The 17,345-nt window shown below is 40.6% G+C and overlaps 1 protein-coding gene across 2 annotated transcripts in view; it reads left to right on the top strand.

The window, feature by feature from the left end:
* SHB (SH2 domain containing adaptor protein B) overlaps positions 1–17,345 on the top strand; it is a 60,729-nt gene that overhangs the window by 16,558 nt on the left and 26,826 nt on the right. The gene's annotated exons all lie outside the window — the stretch shown is intronic.

Genomic DNA, 17,345 nt, shown 5'->3' with positions numbered 1-17,345 from the left:
AATTTGACCACTCAACACACATCTTGTGCAGATCAATTGTACATTTCTTGAATTTGTACAGCAGGTCCTCTTTTTCTCATTTTGGGGTAAAAGTCACTCTTGTGCCCAGTTAAGTTGATTGTATGCTTCCGTTTTGTATTGGCAGTTCTTGTTTTGGGCCCTCAGGAAAGATTAGTCAGTGGGGGAAGATGAGGCTGTTGGATGCAAAGATCCTTTTTTCATGCAAGTGTTCCTATTTTTCTTTTCTTAAAGCATTTATGAAGAGAGACACAGGAAATGGCATGGAAACTGTTCTTGGGAAGTTTTCAATACCTTCTGGAAGGGCTGGGAGTTTTTATTTTCATTAGTGTAAATCTGTTCATTTTAAGTTGAGGAATTAGTCAGAAAAACAAATTAGTCCAAATAATTTCTTGCTCTTTATACAGCAGTGATGAGCATTTGTAATTTCAGCTATGAAGTTTATAGTGCATTGGCTTGTTTCTTCCTGCATTTAGGACTGCAGTTTGTTCTCTCTCTGTCTCCAGATTAGCCATAACAAATGAAATGATTTAGTGGACAATACTGGATGGCTTAGCTGCAGTATGGGACAGTAGGTTTGTGAGCCATTGCAATTACAAGACACCCTTTTGCCTAATTGGTGCTTGGTGCAACTGGTAAGCTGTTATATCTGCTCCATGTTATTATGAAGGAAGCATGAGGAGCTCTCAAAGATGCTTCATAAAGGCACTTTTGAAAATAGGGTTTAATTGATTATAGTGATAGAGTAAGTGTTCTGAATATGCATGTGACTGAGCTAGTAGAAGATGATTGATATACCTGTGAAGATGTTCAGTGTTTTGAAATCCAGGTATTTAGTTTCCAGCTATCTTGTCCTAATGTGGTTAGAGAAGGTCTCCCCATAAACCTCCATGACATCAGGTTATGTTGAGTATATGCAAGCATGTAGTTTTATGTGTGGGGATTTTTTATTGCTCAGGTGTTGCCTTTGCACTTTATTTGATAAATGAAAATCCAAAGGCATCTTGTTGGAGAGTTTTTAAAGGTTCCATTTGTATTTACTGAGTGAGTTCTATTATCTACCTGCTGCTTCTGAAGAAGACCTTTTGACTGAAGGTTGACTTGCCTCAAAATATTTACTGCTTTGTTGTGTTTGTTAGTTTTGTTGGCTGATGAATAGAAGCACATGAGATGGCTGTTTAGCCTAACTAATCTGATTAAGTCCTTCTGATTGCATTTAACATGGCTTAATCCTAAAGAGAGGGAATTTGCATACTCCAGTGGAATGCACTGTAGGAGAGACAGAAAATAAAACAGCCTTTTATCACTTATTCTATGTTTACTGCTGTACACTAACTCTTGTACTCTGGGAACACAGTGTAAGAGTAGTTGAAATAGGACCCTGAAACTTTTGTACATACTACATGCTCCTTTCAGTTAGTGGAGGATTAGACAAAAGCAGGTGTCCATATGAAATAAGACCCTATGATTTCAACATGAGAAAGTAAGCTTACATCTGAATAGAAATGCATGGTGTCTGAAATAACTAATATTTTTATTCAGAGCTTGTGCTTCCTCCCTAAAAGTTCTGTGGTTTTGCAGTTGTCAGGCAATTTGTTCTGAGCTGATGCTTAGTTTAAAAAAAAAAGGGAGTCCCTGAGTTGATTCATTTCAATTAATTATTAAGTGGTCTATCTGTTTCCATGTTGCCTGTGGTTAGAATTGGGTTCAGTCAGGCTTAAAGTGTCTTCTGCTGATAGTGCCCCCCAAAAATACTGTCTCCCCGGATTTGTAGTTGTGATGTCTGAAAAATAGCAACCTCTGTGAGAAAGTTTGGAAAGACTTCTCAGAGAAAGACTTGACCTGAGGCTAAGGTAGTGTGCTGATAATGAATGCATGTTGATAAGAAGCTATCGTCTCTTGTCAGCCAAACACATCTGCCGTGGTATTGATATTCATAAGTGTCTGTTCTATCTTCAAGAAGTCCATGCCAAAGGTTCACAGAGAATCCCTGGCAATCCAGTTCCTGAAGTGCTGTGTGGTGAGAATCTCAACTTGGCTGGGTGTGCATCCAAAGCCACAGCGACAGTGGTTGCATCTTTGCCTTGTCCACAATCTGTTTGGAGATTTGATGTCCCAGAGTAACTACATATGTATAAAGGAAGTTCTCCGTGATCTTCATATCTGACATAAAGTATCCTGGACTATGCATGGAGTGAGATTCTGGACTGGCTGCTATCATGCATGCATGACAGCAATACAGATAGCTAAGATGCTGATTTCTCAGGATCCTGAGTAGTAGGTGGACCTTACTTTTCCTCTGGTGTTGGCCTGTAGCTGCTGCAGTGACATGTGGCCTGTCACAGAAACAAACCTGTGCTGCTTTACCTAGACTGTAACCAAGCATGACTGCTTGAATCAGATGTAGGAGGTTCTTCTTGCTTGAGAGGGAGTTCTCCAGAGAAGCAGTGGTTGGAGATGCTGCATTTGAACAGAAGTGAATGGCTGAGACACTGTCAGGTCAGACTGCTGGTAACCATAACATCCAGGCTTCTCTGTCATCCATTGCTCTCAAGGAATCTTAGGGGAAGAGAAGTTAGGTTCCACCTGAGTATTTACTGCCATCAGCCTGCACTGAATGTCAAATCCTGGAGATGGGTCTGTTTTTTTTCTGTGGTAAGACCTTTCCTGAGAGGAGAAAAGGTTTCCTCAGTTCATGGATATGACTATGGCTATGGTTGGGGAAAATGTGTGCAATTTTTTGCCTTTAAAATCCCTTAAAAGTCATAAGGCCCTATTCTCGCCATAGCCTTACCGGCATGCCTTTCCTCTTTCTCCTGACAGCTGTGCGTGTTGACACAGCTCTTCCAGGCATCTCTGCATTTCAGAAGGAATTAACACCAGTCCTCAGATTGCATCAAACATTTGCAGTCAAATGCCAGATCAGGGTTGTCTATACCACAGCCTTCTGTGTGCTGCATCATAGAGTGCATCTAAAGCTTGCCCTTGGAGAAGGATCACATTTTGGATCATCATTCAGATTTGGAGATAGGCTGTCAGGCAAGTTGTTGCCCGAAGAACTGTGTCATTTTAAGGTGTGATAAGGAATACTGGCTTCAAGAATGAGATAATAAAGTGCATCTGTTATCCTTCTTGGTGCTTGGATTTGAAGAGAGCCCCTTGCTTCCAAAAAGAGGATATTTTATGCCCTGAGTAAGCTCTGAAGTTACCCTGATCAGAATAGCTTATTATCTCTTGAGTGTGAGGTGCCAAGCATGATACATACTATAAGGTAAAATTCAGCTTGCTTAAACAACAATAAAATTAAGGTCATTTTACGTCTCAAAATAATTTGGAACTAAATCATCAAAAATGGCTGGGGCAGGGGCAGGGGAGGTGAGGCTGTTTGGTGAGAGAGGAAGTAAAACACATTGTTGGGATATGATGCCTACCATGACAAATGTGTGTTGGCAAAATCACTTCTGTCTTTTCTGGATCATGAATTGTATCTTCTGTTCTCTAGAATGGTTAGGGAAGGAGAGATAGGGAAGGCTAAGCCCTTGAGTTAGGAGAATGATTTGAAAGTTGAGTTAAGCATGTGGTGCATCAGTGCCTTGATTTCTTGGAGACCTAGGGATGCCTCAGGTCTGTGCCCTGGCTGTTTTGATGTACCTCATGTTTTTCCTTTGCTTTTATAGGCATGACCTAGGACTGTGCCAGGGACATCAGCCAGAGACATTATGGAGTTCTGGCCTCTAGTTCATGCACCTGCCTCAAGGATGTGGTAGCCAGGGAAAAAACCCTCCTCTTCTGTCTCAGAATTCTGAAGAATTAAATGGGTAGCATTTCTGAAAACAGTTACTTTCCCTGAGGCGTAACATACCATGTGGTATTCCTCATGGAACAAATCCTGTGTTATGTACAGACTTAAGAAGGCTAATAGTCATAGCACCATTGATAAGATATACACTGTGCCTCTGTTCTGATCAGGGTAACTTTAGAGGTTACTCAGGGCATAAAATATCTCTTTTTGGACAGCCAAAGTAGGTGTTTCAGTAAGAAGAAATTAAATTTGTTATTGATGCATTTCTCACAGCAGTCTAGTCACACATTTGTCCTAGGGGCTGGGCATGTTGGATCTTGCAGGTGGGATGTGCTAACCCATGACGTCAGGGAAAGTACTCAATGTGCATTTGGTGAGTCCCAAATCAACACAGAAGCATGATGCCACTACTACTTGAAGACTGGAATATCTAAGTAAGTCACAAGGCTTCTGGCCATAAATAGAAAGCTGAGTTCAAGTTTCAAACTGAATAGATGAATTTGTGTGCATGCTCCAGGGCTAGGTGAAGGATATGGCAGAAGAATCTGTGTACTGGACCCGAAGAGCTGGAATCTGTTCCTAGGGATGCTCTAGAGCATTAGGATCATGGTACAGAGATACTTGTTTTCTTGCCTGTGTTGTTCAATGTGTTCATCAACCTGAGCAATGACACATTTGCAGTACTGGCAGAAGTGAACATAAACTAAGGGAAATGTGTCATGAGGAAGGGCAGGGTTTTCATCTAGAGGGGCTTTAATGAGTGTGAGCATTTTGTCAACAGGAGCTTTTTAAAAATTAAACAAGGGGATATTAGAGAGAATTCCAAAAGAAAAATCGCAGCTTTGTTCATAGGCTCACAGCATTAGCATCCTCCTCCTTTCTTCTTTTTCTATGTATTTATCATCCTGTCTCTGTATGCATCATCCTGACTGTGCAGAAGAACAGCAGTGAGCAAGTCTAACTAGCTCACACTTAGAGATTTTGTGCTTAGCCTTCTTTCCCTGAGGATGCAGAAAGCTGAGACTCCTCTCCAGGTGCAGACAGTGCTAGAAGAGTAAATGCCTTCCTGCACTTCACTGCTTCTTTCTAGGGACTGAGGTAAGAGTCCATGGCTGCATCACATTGGAATCTCTTAATGCATGACAGGCAGCCTAGCAAAAACAGTGCACCTGCCTTAACTGTGAGCTTCCCATAGACATGCTGGGAAAAGTAGCTCCGTCTTCATGCACAGAAATGCTGGGAGTATGGAGAAAACAGCATTCCCATGAACCTGCACCTACTTCAAAAGGTCTTGGGTGTCAGTTTCCCTTGTAACTAGAAAGGCTGTTTTTTTGTTCAGACATGTAACTTCATCTGAATAGTCACTACAGCACACTGGTGGTGAGTCAGATCTTGTAAAATTCTTTACCAGGTGTCCTCTGGCATGCTGCTTGTTGGCACTGAGTTTACAAACTGCAATACAAAAAGAGCAATGATAACTACTTTGATAAAGGCTTCGGTTAGTATGCCTAGATGAGCACGTACAGCATGGGAACTTTAGGAAGAATATTTCTGGCCTGTTGAAAATCACTGAGCCTAGCAAGCTAACCAGATCTCAAAGCACTGTAGTGGCTCTGTGTAAGATTTGCTGTTTGACTATATTTGAACATGGCAGACAGCTGTAGCCAACACAGAAGAGGCAGTGTGTTTGTCCACTAAGCTCAACAGCTGGCATAGTTTTCAAAAAGCTTTAAGCTCCTTCTCTTGTTCCTACATTTGTGTGTTTCGATTCTAATTCTCTTTGAGAGTCTAACAATAGGCTAGCCATGACTGAAAATCAGCCCAAAATGAGAATCGATCCATTGTCAATCTACCTCATGTGGTATTGTGAATTCCTCACTAGCACTATGTTTATTGTCCTGTTTCCAGAGGTGAATAGACCACATGCTGGTCATTCTAGTAGAACAAGAACTTCTTTTAAAAGTGTGGAAAAGTGCGAGGTAACTCTTCACTCTTGAAATTTGATGTGTGTGTGCTCTCATCTCAACCTTTGCAATGTGGAGAGCCACTGAGTAAGATTTGAAGAACATCAGTAGCACACGAAAGTAAGCTTGTGACTGGTAAGAAGATGGTTTTATTTACATGTTGGGAGTTTCTTATAGAGCAGCACTGAAAATCTTGGGGAGCTCTTCCTAGAAGTGACAAAGAAGGGATGTCTGATGTGTTCCAAGCATTCTCATCATTTGGAGCATTGTGCTAGTGTTACTGTCACCTGCTGCTATCCTGTAGTGCAAAATTCCCTGCAGCCCGTGAGAAGTGAGGACATATGCTCTGAACAGCTGTGCTCCTTCTTTAAAGTGTGCTAGAGGTAGTGTTAATTAGAAACCTCCTGGCCTTCAGCATCTATTTCAAGTTGTTTCTTACTTCATTTGGAATTTGGACAGAGATTCCATTGGGCAATGATTCAAAGGAAAGAAATTGTCTCGGAACAATTACAGAAGAGAAGTTCTTCATTGGCATTAGGTCTAATGTGCATGAATTGAGAAATGTTTGAAATAGTGCTGGATCTGCTTCAGCACAAGTCCTTACCTTCTCTGAGCAAAGCAATCAATCTCACATGTACTGTGAAACTGTACCAGTTTAGAAGCATGTCCAGTTGCCAGGATCACCAGTACTTCTCTTCCTGTCTTCATGAGCACTTCGTACCCCATTGATGATTGTGAGAAGATAAACCCAGAAAGGATAGAGCCTAGTTTCTTATGTTGGGAGTGACTGTGGTGTGTTGTGATTGCTATAACTACGTGCATAACTGGGCTGGAAACCAGCTGTGCATAAAATTAATACAATTTCTCTATGTTTAAAGGTGTCTCCTCCTGTAGAAAGATTTAAAATGTTCTCTCTAATGTTTAATACTACATGTTTAATTTAATGTTGGTTTTGTTTGTGGGTTTTTTTCCCTGTTTCAACACCTTCATCTTGCTCTTATGATTTGACATAGTCTGGAAATGGACTAAATGTGAAACTTGAATCACAAGCCTGAATATAAATTGAGTTTTGCACAGTTTCTTGACACTTGTTCTCATTAAGACATACTTTACACGCAAAATAATGGAAGCAAGATGTCCAGAACTTTGGAAAGGTACATCAGAATTGTAGTAGACTAGTTAAGGGTGCATATTGAAGGACTGTAACTTCATTTATTCAATTTACTTGCTCACTGTCTGATGAATCTGGCCTATGTACTTCCACAAAAAGCAAAGTGAAGGAATGGATGCTTGGATGTTTGGGAAGGAGAAACCAATGAGCTCAAAATGCTGTTTAACCCTTGCCTGCAGTCTGGAGGACTTGTGTTGGCAAAAAAGCAGTAGTTTCAAGCCACTTTTGATCAAGGCGGTTAGTTTGACAAAATCTGTCTGCTTTCCTAATGCAAGCAACATGTGTAATGTATGCAGGTGCTTTTTCCTTGGTGACTATGTGTGCTTTACATGCAGCGTTGCCTGTGGCATAGGGAGTTATATTTGTGTTTCTTAATATGCTGCTTTGATTCTGTTTCTGTTTTCACCTGCCAGTTACCACACATCTTCCCTCTACTCCATCCCCCTCACCCCCTGATAAGTTTCAAGATTTTGGGCTGCTTTTCTTAAGAACGGTGGTGCTTTTAATATTGGATGTGAATTGCTTGTCCCTTCAAGACAGCGATGTTTTTGGCAGCAGTTTGAGTAGCACTGAGGCCTGTGTGGTTCAAGAGGATCTGTAATTTTAGAACTCCAGCAGCTGTCTCTTGAGAAATACAAAAAAGAGAACTAGATTCTAGAGTGAAAAGAATTCAGTGAAGTATTCACTGGAATATTGGTATTCTTTTGGTTACCAAGATGAAAGAGCTACTTGTTTCCTCATTTTGTGTCTTGCTCATCTGATCAAGTCCTTTTAATCTCCCTCCCTCACTCCTACCCTCCTATCCCCAGCCCCTACCCTCTAGTACCAGGTATGTTGAATTTGAAGGTGCCTCACTTCTCTGGTCATCTAGTGGGATAGAAAAGATGTACTTCATCTTGGTGCAAAGGATTTTCTTAGGTAGAACATGCCTGAACATGAAGATATATGGCCATTAAGGGATCCTCTGACTGTCCTGTAGAGATTTGTGTGAGTTGTGTAAATCCTTAAATTGGATAAAGTAAATAAAAAATGAAAGTGTTTTGCATTTTCCGTTGTAAGCAGACCTCTGTAGACTGCAATTCCTTCTGATTTAATCAGTGTTCCATCTGTCCTTTCTGTGCCTGGAAAGGCTTAGAGGCAGTAAACATAAACTGAAATAAGAGGTTCATTGAATACAGTGTAAAAAAAATCTCACTATGAGGACAGTCAAGTTGTGGAGAAGGTTGCCTAGTGAGATTGTGTAGTCTCCATGCTTGGAATTTTTCAAGACTGGACTAAGAAACCAGAATCTGAGTAATCTTGTCTGACTTCGTAGCTAAAACCTGCTTTGAGCAGGACATTGAACAAGAAGACTTCCTGAGACCTTGTTTAACCTAGCTTATTTTATGATCCTGCAACTGATTTGTGAAAGTGAGAAGTGGCTGTGAGAGTCAGCATATCCCAGACTAGGTTGCTGGAACCCGTTTGTTTACTCTCACTTGATTTCCAGCTTTTCCACCACGACAGTATGTTCCCAATACAGGTCCTTTCAAACTTTATCTCTGGGAAGACCGGACAGGTGACTGTGAGGCATAAGGAAACAGTCCGCTGAAATGTGGCTTGAGCAGGGGCTTATCCACAAATATTCCAGTTTTGTGGAGGTAACCCTAGATGGGTAGAATCCATGTTGAAAGCATGCTGTTGCAGCCGGGGAGTATGATTCCTGACAGCTGTTCACTATCACTTCTTGGCGGGGAAGGAGCAGAGGCTGGCCATATGGGCTTCCAGACTGGACTCGGCCTGTATGTGCACTTGTGGACTCTGTTGGCAGGAATTCTGGGTGCTTTCCAGGTGCAGGTGTGATGGAAGCCTAGGTGGCTAATACCACTGTGGTCTGCCATAGCAAAGGAAGGGAACACTGTAAATTCGTTTTTGGGTCTGACTGGGAGGAGTGTTATTTTATTAGGCAGGGGGACATTAGGGATACGTCTTTCCAACTTATCACTTCAGCTCTCAATCTTCTCAAACTCTGGTGCCAACTCTATTGCATCCTGCAACATTGCTCAGAAGCAGGATGCAGAGAATTTGTTACAGGAAGAATCAGCAGTGTATGGGAGATGTAGGCTGTTGCTCATGAGTTTTACAGGGATTTGTTATATGGAGCTGGAATAGTAATACTAGAAGAAAAAATGAGACTTGCACTTGGGACAAAAAGTGATACAAAAAAACCCCTTGTATCCCTTGAAGATACATACATTTGTATGTATCTTCAAAATTAGGTTTTGTTTTCTTTTTCTCTTTCCTCTTATTCTTTTGCAAAGAGGCTTTTAGCCAAAGAAAATGTGAAAATGCTTAAGAACAGCCTTTTAATAAACAACCTAGTGTCAGGATTACAATCCTGGGAATAGATATTTCTAGCCTAACCTGGATTTTTTTTTTTTTTTTAAGAAAACTAGTGGGCATTACATGTGCTGTGAAGTCAGAAGGAATTTCTACCCTTTCCCTAGCTAGCTGCGCTCAACTCGAAAGTCTTGCTTGGGGATCCTTTTTTTCCCCCTAAACTAGTGAGGATTTCTTTCTCAGAAGAACTTTCTCCATCATTCTTTCGTATTATATTCTCAGTTGCTCAAATCACTTCAGGTTTTTTATCTGCACTGTACAGAAGAGTTAAGCAAGCTCAGAAAAGCTGGTACAGGTAGTATTAGTTAAGCATGTGGTAAAACAAAGTAGTTCTTTGAAGGAACAAGAAACCTTTTCAGCTCTGATATTTTGTCATCTTTGCTGTGCTTAGCTTGCTGGTAAATGAATAAAATTTTTGCCTGCTGGTTTTGCATCCAGACTCTGAAAGTCCATAGTGGCAAAATATGAGTGAAATCTTCAGTAAATGAAGTCTGTTTCTGACATCATCTGTAATGTAACAGCTACAGTTTCTCCTGCCTTTTTCAGTTTGGGAACCCAAACAAAGTGAGTGTTTTCCTATCCTTAAAAATAAACAAGAGTTGAAGATTCAACCAGTTAGTTCTGTAACTTCTTTTGCCACAGAGACTGAACTTCTTGCCACATCAGTTTACCAACAGTTTAATGTGGTGTCACAGCAGTGTCATAAAACGAACTTAAAACTTCAGTGGGAGGTGGTGAGAAACACAGATTTTGCACTCTGTTCATTTTATGTAGGTTGGCAAAAACATACAGCTTCTCTCCTCTGATTTCTGTCTATGAAGATCTCTGCTTGAAAGTGCTCCTTTGGAGGAGCTCAAGTATCTATGCAAACTCAGCTGTTCATTACCATTCTGGCTGCTAAAATGATTAGAGGCAATTGTCTGCAGGAGCAGCCTGTTCTTTCTGGTTGGGGTCAGGTAAGCCTCATCTGGTTTTGGTGTCTGTTGGCGTGCTGATATGTGCATTAATTTCTGTTATCCCTAGTCGGGTATAGACCTAGGAAGCCTTCAGTGTGTTTCTGCTTGCTGATGGACTGTGTTGTGCTACTGTGACTAAATATGTTGAATAATATCGATGTGCAGATAGAAAATGGGAATATTCAGTCTTCATCTGGGTTTGAACAAGGCTGTGCATTGTTCAGTTTCATGTGTTGATACCCTAAGGTGGGAGAGTCCACATACATCTTGTTTTTATGGAGCAGGATGTAGGCATGCAAAGCCGATGCTGTTGCAGGTTACAGTAACAATTAAGAGAAACACAGGTAAACCTGGGGGAAATTAGATTTGCCTGAAGGAACTTGGCTTGCTTTCAGTTCTGCATTCATTTTCTGTGAAGTGAATAACTTGAAAATCTCTGTGATGAAGCAATGCATTTTGTTCTGTTCTGGCTCTTGTCTTTTGTGCAATCTAACAACAGCTGCACTTGTCTGGGATGGGCGAAAAGACAGAAAAGTGTGAGCTTTTCCTAAGCAAGTCCTGCAGCAGCATTTATGGCTCTAATGCAGCCTGAGATTGTCTAGGTGTCTGTGCTGCTGCCTCAGTTGAAATAGAAAGGGAAGAGTAAGATGAAGTTAAAAAAAAGGTGCCGTCTTTCATATGTACCCTTGATTTTGTATGGTATTTTTGCTGAGTAACACATACTAATGCCCTTTCCTTTGGCTGTGAGAGGCACCATCACTGAGAACCTGATAGAATATAGAGCATACCAAAAGACAGCCTCTCCTAACCATTTTTTAAAGGATCTTTCTGTATCCTTCTCTTAAAACAAATAACAAAAAACCCAGCAAATAATACAGACTTCAACAATTGTCTCCATGGGTGTGGTTTTGTCCATTGTAAACATTTGCATGCACAGTGGTTAGTGGTTTAGAGATGCATACTGGAATATAAGAGTGTAACTGGAAAAACTACCAGAAAGTGTTGACTCAGTTGTATGCATAAGGGTCATGATTGCAATGAATTTTTATAACATGACATTGACCTAAGTGGGAAATACCAAATATTGCTCTTCTGGATTTGTGGTATTTCCATTGCAAGAGGTGAAAAAAAGTGCTGTTTTGCAATGTTTGCACATGACTGATATTTGCTTTCTTAAAGCACCCGTTCCTAATGATCTGTGCTGAGTGCTAACCAGATTTATTTGCTGCTGTTACCTATCTGTGTAAGCACAAATGCTCTTGAGTGATGATGTGACAGACTGTATACTGCATACATTCAAACACTGCTTCGTGTTCTGTACTGTTATATAAGTCTTGTCCCAGGGGAAAACCCAACACCCTGTAACTGACAGATTACTCTGCAATTGGGCTTTTAACTAGGAATGGACATCAAGTCAGGGTTTACCTGAGCAGTACAGTAACTACAGATAAATCTGCAAACACAGGCTGCTGAATATTGGCAGCTGCACAGCTCAGTGCAGACTATTGAAATCCTACAAACGCTAGACACATTTCTCTTTCCATCATTTGCTGACCTACTTGATGCAATGAGTAAAGAGATCATAGGCCAAAGAAGACGAGTTGAAACATTTTCCCAGTAATTTCAGTGTTCATATCCCTGTCACTCTTTCTGTGCTGTCAGCTGTCATTTAATGCATGCAAGGCCTTGGATTGTGATGAGTAAAATCTGTGATTGCATGTAATGGCAACTGAACAGCTTTCTTTGTCTAATCATGGGAAGGTAGAATTCTAAATTAAACCTTTTTTTCTCCAGGGCTAAACAGCAAATGTAAACAATTTTTTATGTCTACATTATTGATCCTTACTCTATGCATGTGCAGAACCGTGCTGGACTTTTAAGTTTACATTGAAGGTTAATATTTGGATTTATATCTGAAAGCTTTTATGTCCAAGAGGTGGTGATTCATCTTTATTACATGCTAAGGTGCTGATCAGAGTTCCTAGATTATACCAGGAACTCAGCTTGAATGACAGAACACAAAGATTGCAACTCGGATGGCAATTCCCTTGGGGAAAGCATGTAAAAGTAGGGAAAATTGCAGAAAAGGGTTTGATGAGCCACGGTGGCTGATCTCTGCTTCTTGAAACTTGCTGGTTGCAAAATGGCAAATTATCACTGTGGCAAATAATCATTGTGGCTGTTCCTTGCAGTGAACAGGAAAAAAACCAGATGGTTTAGCATGCAGATGCAGTGTGGCTTTTAAATCCTGCCAAAGGAGGAAACAGTACTGATAGTGCCTGCTCTTCCTGGAATGCTGGTTGGGGAGAGAGGAGGGAAAGAACTCTTGTAAATGCATCAGATACTGCTTCCAAAGCTTTGACTTCTCTTTGTTTTCTTAGCATTTTTCTTTTTAAAAATTACTAATAAAGATAAAATAATGGGCGTTCGTCATCAGGGAGGTTTCAGGCTATGTTTTGAGCTGGCATTTGGTTTTCAGTTTTTAATCATAGCAACACAATCATTCATAGGCTGGATGAAAACAGTTCGTTCCTTTTAACGATGTAGCTACCAGGTCTATGGAATAAATCCATTCTAGGAGTTATTAAGTATCAGTTCTTCTCCCTGCCTTGTACTCCCTAAGGCAAATGCTAGTCCGTGGCTGAAGGAAGATAACATGTCTCACCTGGCTGAGAATATATCTCATCTGACTTTGTTAAATCAGATACGGCATTTCTTCTGGCTACATAAGTCTACCACCATACTGTGCCATGTAAGTTGTACCTGTAGGGAACTTCTTCCCACTGTTTGTATCACAGGGCATAGCAGGGAGGAAGTCTGGAGTGAGGCCTCTATCTACTTACCCTTCTCTGGCCTCTCCCACATCCCTGGTAGGTCTGTGCTCAAAGTCAGTTACATGCAGAAAAGATAAGTCTCTTCTGCGTAATTCTCATAGAATTAAACCTCCAGCTATCAGGAAACATTTTGTCTTGTCTGTATAAACTCCCTTTTGCTCACATCTGGTTATTCCTTGCAATATCATCCTGAGTATATAAATATATATATTTATACTCACTAAAAAAATTTTTGATCAGTGCTTATCTCATTTGATTCTTTTGAGTAAGCTTTCAGCAAACAGAGACCCTCACAGGCAGACATGATGCAAGAAAATGTCTTCCTTCTATGTGAGTGTTGAAGGGCATTTAAATTATGAATGGTTTCTTCTTCCACCCCTTTCTGCTCTCAAGGTGATTCCTGTGAAGGTAAGATATTGTGTTCATGAAGAGCACTGACAAGGGCTTGAGGGGCATCAGTAGCAGTCATGAGCAGTCAGACTGACCTAACTTGCAGGAAACAGTCATATTCACTACAAACTTCTCTGTCCTGACATGGGACAGTTTTAGATTGTTTAAAATAGGCATTTAGACTTTGGTTGTTAGGATGGCTTTCAAGGAGAATTTACTGTGTTTGTGCTAATCTTAAAGCAAATTTTTTGAGACACTATAGTTTGTGTCCCGGGCTGATGGGAACCCTAGTACTAACTGGTGTACATGGAAACCCCAGAACAGCACTCTCTTTCCCAGTGGGCTTCCACTCCCTCTTACCACAACAAATGAATGCTCTTTTACACAGCTTAGAAGTTTTGGAGTATGGAATGAGGATCTTAAATTTTGTGGTTTGCACTGTTACCTCTTGGATTGCTCCGTTTAGCCATGAAACAATGATCCTTGAATCCCAAAGGTCAGTACTCCAGACAGGTCAAGAAAACCTATGAACAAGCCAGGAATATAGCACTGTAGTGTAACTGGCTATAGCAGCACCTGGAGTTAGCTCTTGGTCAAGCAGCAGTAAATGTACAGACTCGTAGAGTTTTTTGGATTCTTTGTCCCCTCATCTAAATAAAAAGGGCATCCACACTCTTCTTCTGTGTCTTACTGAAAAGTGTGCAAGGAGTAAGTAGGTAAGCAGCATCAAAGCACCTTCAAAGAGGCAAAGTCTGCAGAAATCAAGAGTTTTAAACTTACAGAGTTTAATCACTGCTTACTTATCAGAAAATAAGGTGTTGAGGGGGAAAGCTTTGTATAATAAACTTCTGCCTCCAAGGAACTGAAGAAATTTAATTTTTTATTTCTTTGCCTCTGCCAAAAGAGAAATACATCTCCAAGGATAATTTTCATGTCCTTTAGAAGCAGTACTGCTGTTCTTCTAAGCCACCAGGATTTAGGTTTTCTTCCCACATGCTTTGTTTTTTTAATCAGCCTCCTTCGATTCCACCAACACCCACGCCTCCTCTTCCTTGCCCCTTCCCACCCACAGAGACAAACATGTGCTTCCTGTCTTTTTGGGCAGGGTAATGGTTGCTTGTTTTAATTTGGTACATACCTTCTGTGGAAAATATTAATGGGTTTTTTAGCTGTTTTATTGATACTTATCATAAACGGTCTTCTCCCTGCCTGTCCCTGCTCTGACTGGCCTAACTACTTTTCTTTATCAGGATTGTTGGAATGTAAGGTTGCTTTGAATGCTTCTTCCTGGGGTAATGAGTCATACTTGGACTTTATTAGTATTTCCGGCATGATGCAGGCAATGTGAAGACATTGGTTTTCACATCATGGGGTTATGCCAAGCTCTCACATTAAGGCAGGGGAACAAATGTCTGTTCATTCCTGGAAAGTGGCTCACTTCTGAGTCACTTGGCTTCTGTTCAAAAAAAAAAAACGATGAGGGAAGGAAGATCTTCTCATATCCAGCTTTTCCTGCAGCAAAATCTGGAATAATTACCATTGGGTGGCAGTTGCTGCAGTCTCAAAGCAAAACAGCCCTCCCTGCCATTGGAATATAATTGATATTGCCTTGTGTCCCAGCAATTGGAGGCATCCAGCTGGATCTGGAAGCAGAGTAAAAAGCAGTTTGATTTCTGGTGACTTGATGCGAAATTTCAACAGTGGTAAAACTTAACTTCTCTAGTGAACAGACTTTGCAGTAATAAAATGAGAATTCTGCATTAAAACTCCTGAAATGCTTTCAGATTGTCTTTCCAAAATGGATGTGAAAAGAAACATTAATGGTAAGGCTTGGATTAAGTAAGCAGTTGGCTAAGTATTTTGACCTGTTTATCTGGGAATTAATTCAATGGAAGCAAATGCTCATATCAGGGTGATCTTTGCATTAATGATCTGTCTTATGCCTCTGGCAAACTGGCAAGTTACTGGTTGATGTGTTGCCTACCCATACACCTGGAGCAAACAGCTCACTGCCCTTCAGTGTGATTACTTGCCAGTTCAGTGATTTTCCATTAGAAGCCTCAAGAGCAGAACATGTATAAAGCAGAGGTTTGAGCCATTTCAGAAAAACTTGTTCCTTGATAACAAGAAGTCTTGCAGATGAGGCTTGGTTTTCTCTGATCAGATCTGGCTCTGATGTGACCTTCACCTGCTCGAGATTGCCAGGCTGTCAGGATAATGTTGGGGGAAATGCATCAGATACTCACCAATACCTCTCAATGGGAACCTGAGCATTTTCAAGTTTCTTTCTGCTTTCACTGGTAACTTACAGTTTTCAGTGACAGGTGAGAATACAAGGGATGTAATTGGCTGTTGTCCACAAACAGGCCTTGTTCCTGAGTTATGTTCTCACATATATTTATATATATATATATATATATATATATATATATATATATATATGGTATTTTATTTTTCCCAGGCATATCCACAGAAAGCCAGCTTATGGCAAGTCCTGCAAACACTTTGTGGACTACCCTTTTAGGGTTTTTGAATATAAAGTGTTCGAATCCACATTCCAAAAGTTGTGCTGTTCATAATTCTGCTCTGACTATCCTAGTTGAAGACAGGTTAGCCTGTTCTCTCATTGCAGAAGCACACCCTCTCCTTATGGGGAATTTTGTGTATACAGGAGGACAAAATGCAAGAAGTGGACTCTATTCAGAGTATAGTTTTTTGCTTGCTTTAATTAAATATCCATATCTTTCTGATGATAAATGTTTGGTCTGTCTGTGTGCCTTGAAAAGTTTTGTGAGTTCCAGATAAAGTCTCTTCAATGTTGAGATCCTCATCACTGGAATTATCTGGTAGATTTGAGTGACACAACTGTACTCAGTGAGAATAGAAGCACAGTATTTGGTGTTCACTGCAAGCTGGTTATGGTTTTGCGTGTAGTTAACAGCAGGTTGTGTATTTTATTTGGTTAGTGGGAAACTAAACCCAGGTCAGTAGGATTGAAGTTGTTTAAATGCTGACTTCTGGAAAGTGAGCAGAGGAGAAGCAACCATCTGGAGGAGACCTGTAGTCTGAATCCAGCAGTAGGAACAGAAATTCTTCAAGCTGACAGCTTGACAGCTGTACTCTGTACAACCTTATTCCAGCATAATGTTTATATGTTAATGTGTGTTAAATAAATGAATGAAAAATCTGCTGGGCTTCCTGCAAATAACTCTGTATCTGAACAAATTTAAGTGTATGCAAAAATGACCTTGGAAGTCATTATACTTACATTAAAGGGTTTCTAGCAACAGCTGCTTGCTGGGGTTAGGAGTATTTCCAAGTATTTTGTGTCATGCTTTCTGAAATAGGATGAAGCTTTATTCAGCAATGTGGCCAGATAAACTCTGAGTTCTGTACTGTTGAATGGAGATGAGTGCAGCCAAATGTCCCCTGTAAAATCCAATCGGTAGAATTCTGTTCTCTGTCCTGAATATTGCTCTTAGGCTTGTCAGATACAAAGGGTGTAGATAACCCCTATACTTTGCTTAAAAGTCAATTTCAGTGCTAGCTTTTCAAAAGTTGACCTTGCACCTTAGTACTGTTTCCAGCACTATACCTTCATAGTCAGATTTGTCTCACTAAGACAGGGCTTTTGGCTAGAGAAAACAGCTGAGGAACTGGTAGGACCGTCATTTTAATTTGGCACCAGTCTTGAAAGCTGTAGCTGACATGGAGATGGGTCTGGTTTATCACTTTTGCACCTGATATGTGTGGGCCAGTACACTTTGAAATCTGACATACTGACTAGTCAAAACAGCTTTATTGTGCTGCTGTTGATTAATCTGTAATTTA

This window comes from Aphelocoma coerulescens (assembly GCF_041296385.1).
Source record: "Aphelocoma coerulescens isolate FSJ_1873_10779 chromosome Z unlocalized genomic scaffold, UR_Acoe_1.0 ChrZ, whole genome shotgun sequence".
In the NCBI taxonomy this organism is placed as follows: domain Eukaryota; kingdom Metazoa; phylum Chordata; class Aves; order Passeriformes; family Corvidae; genus Aphelocoma; species Aphelocoma coerulescens.
The sequence above is the reverse complement of the archived record's forward strand: the minus strand, read 5'-3'. Positions and strand labels throughout refer to the sequence as shown.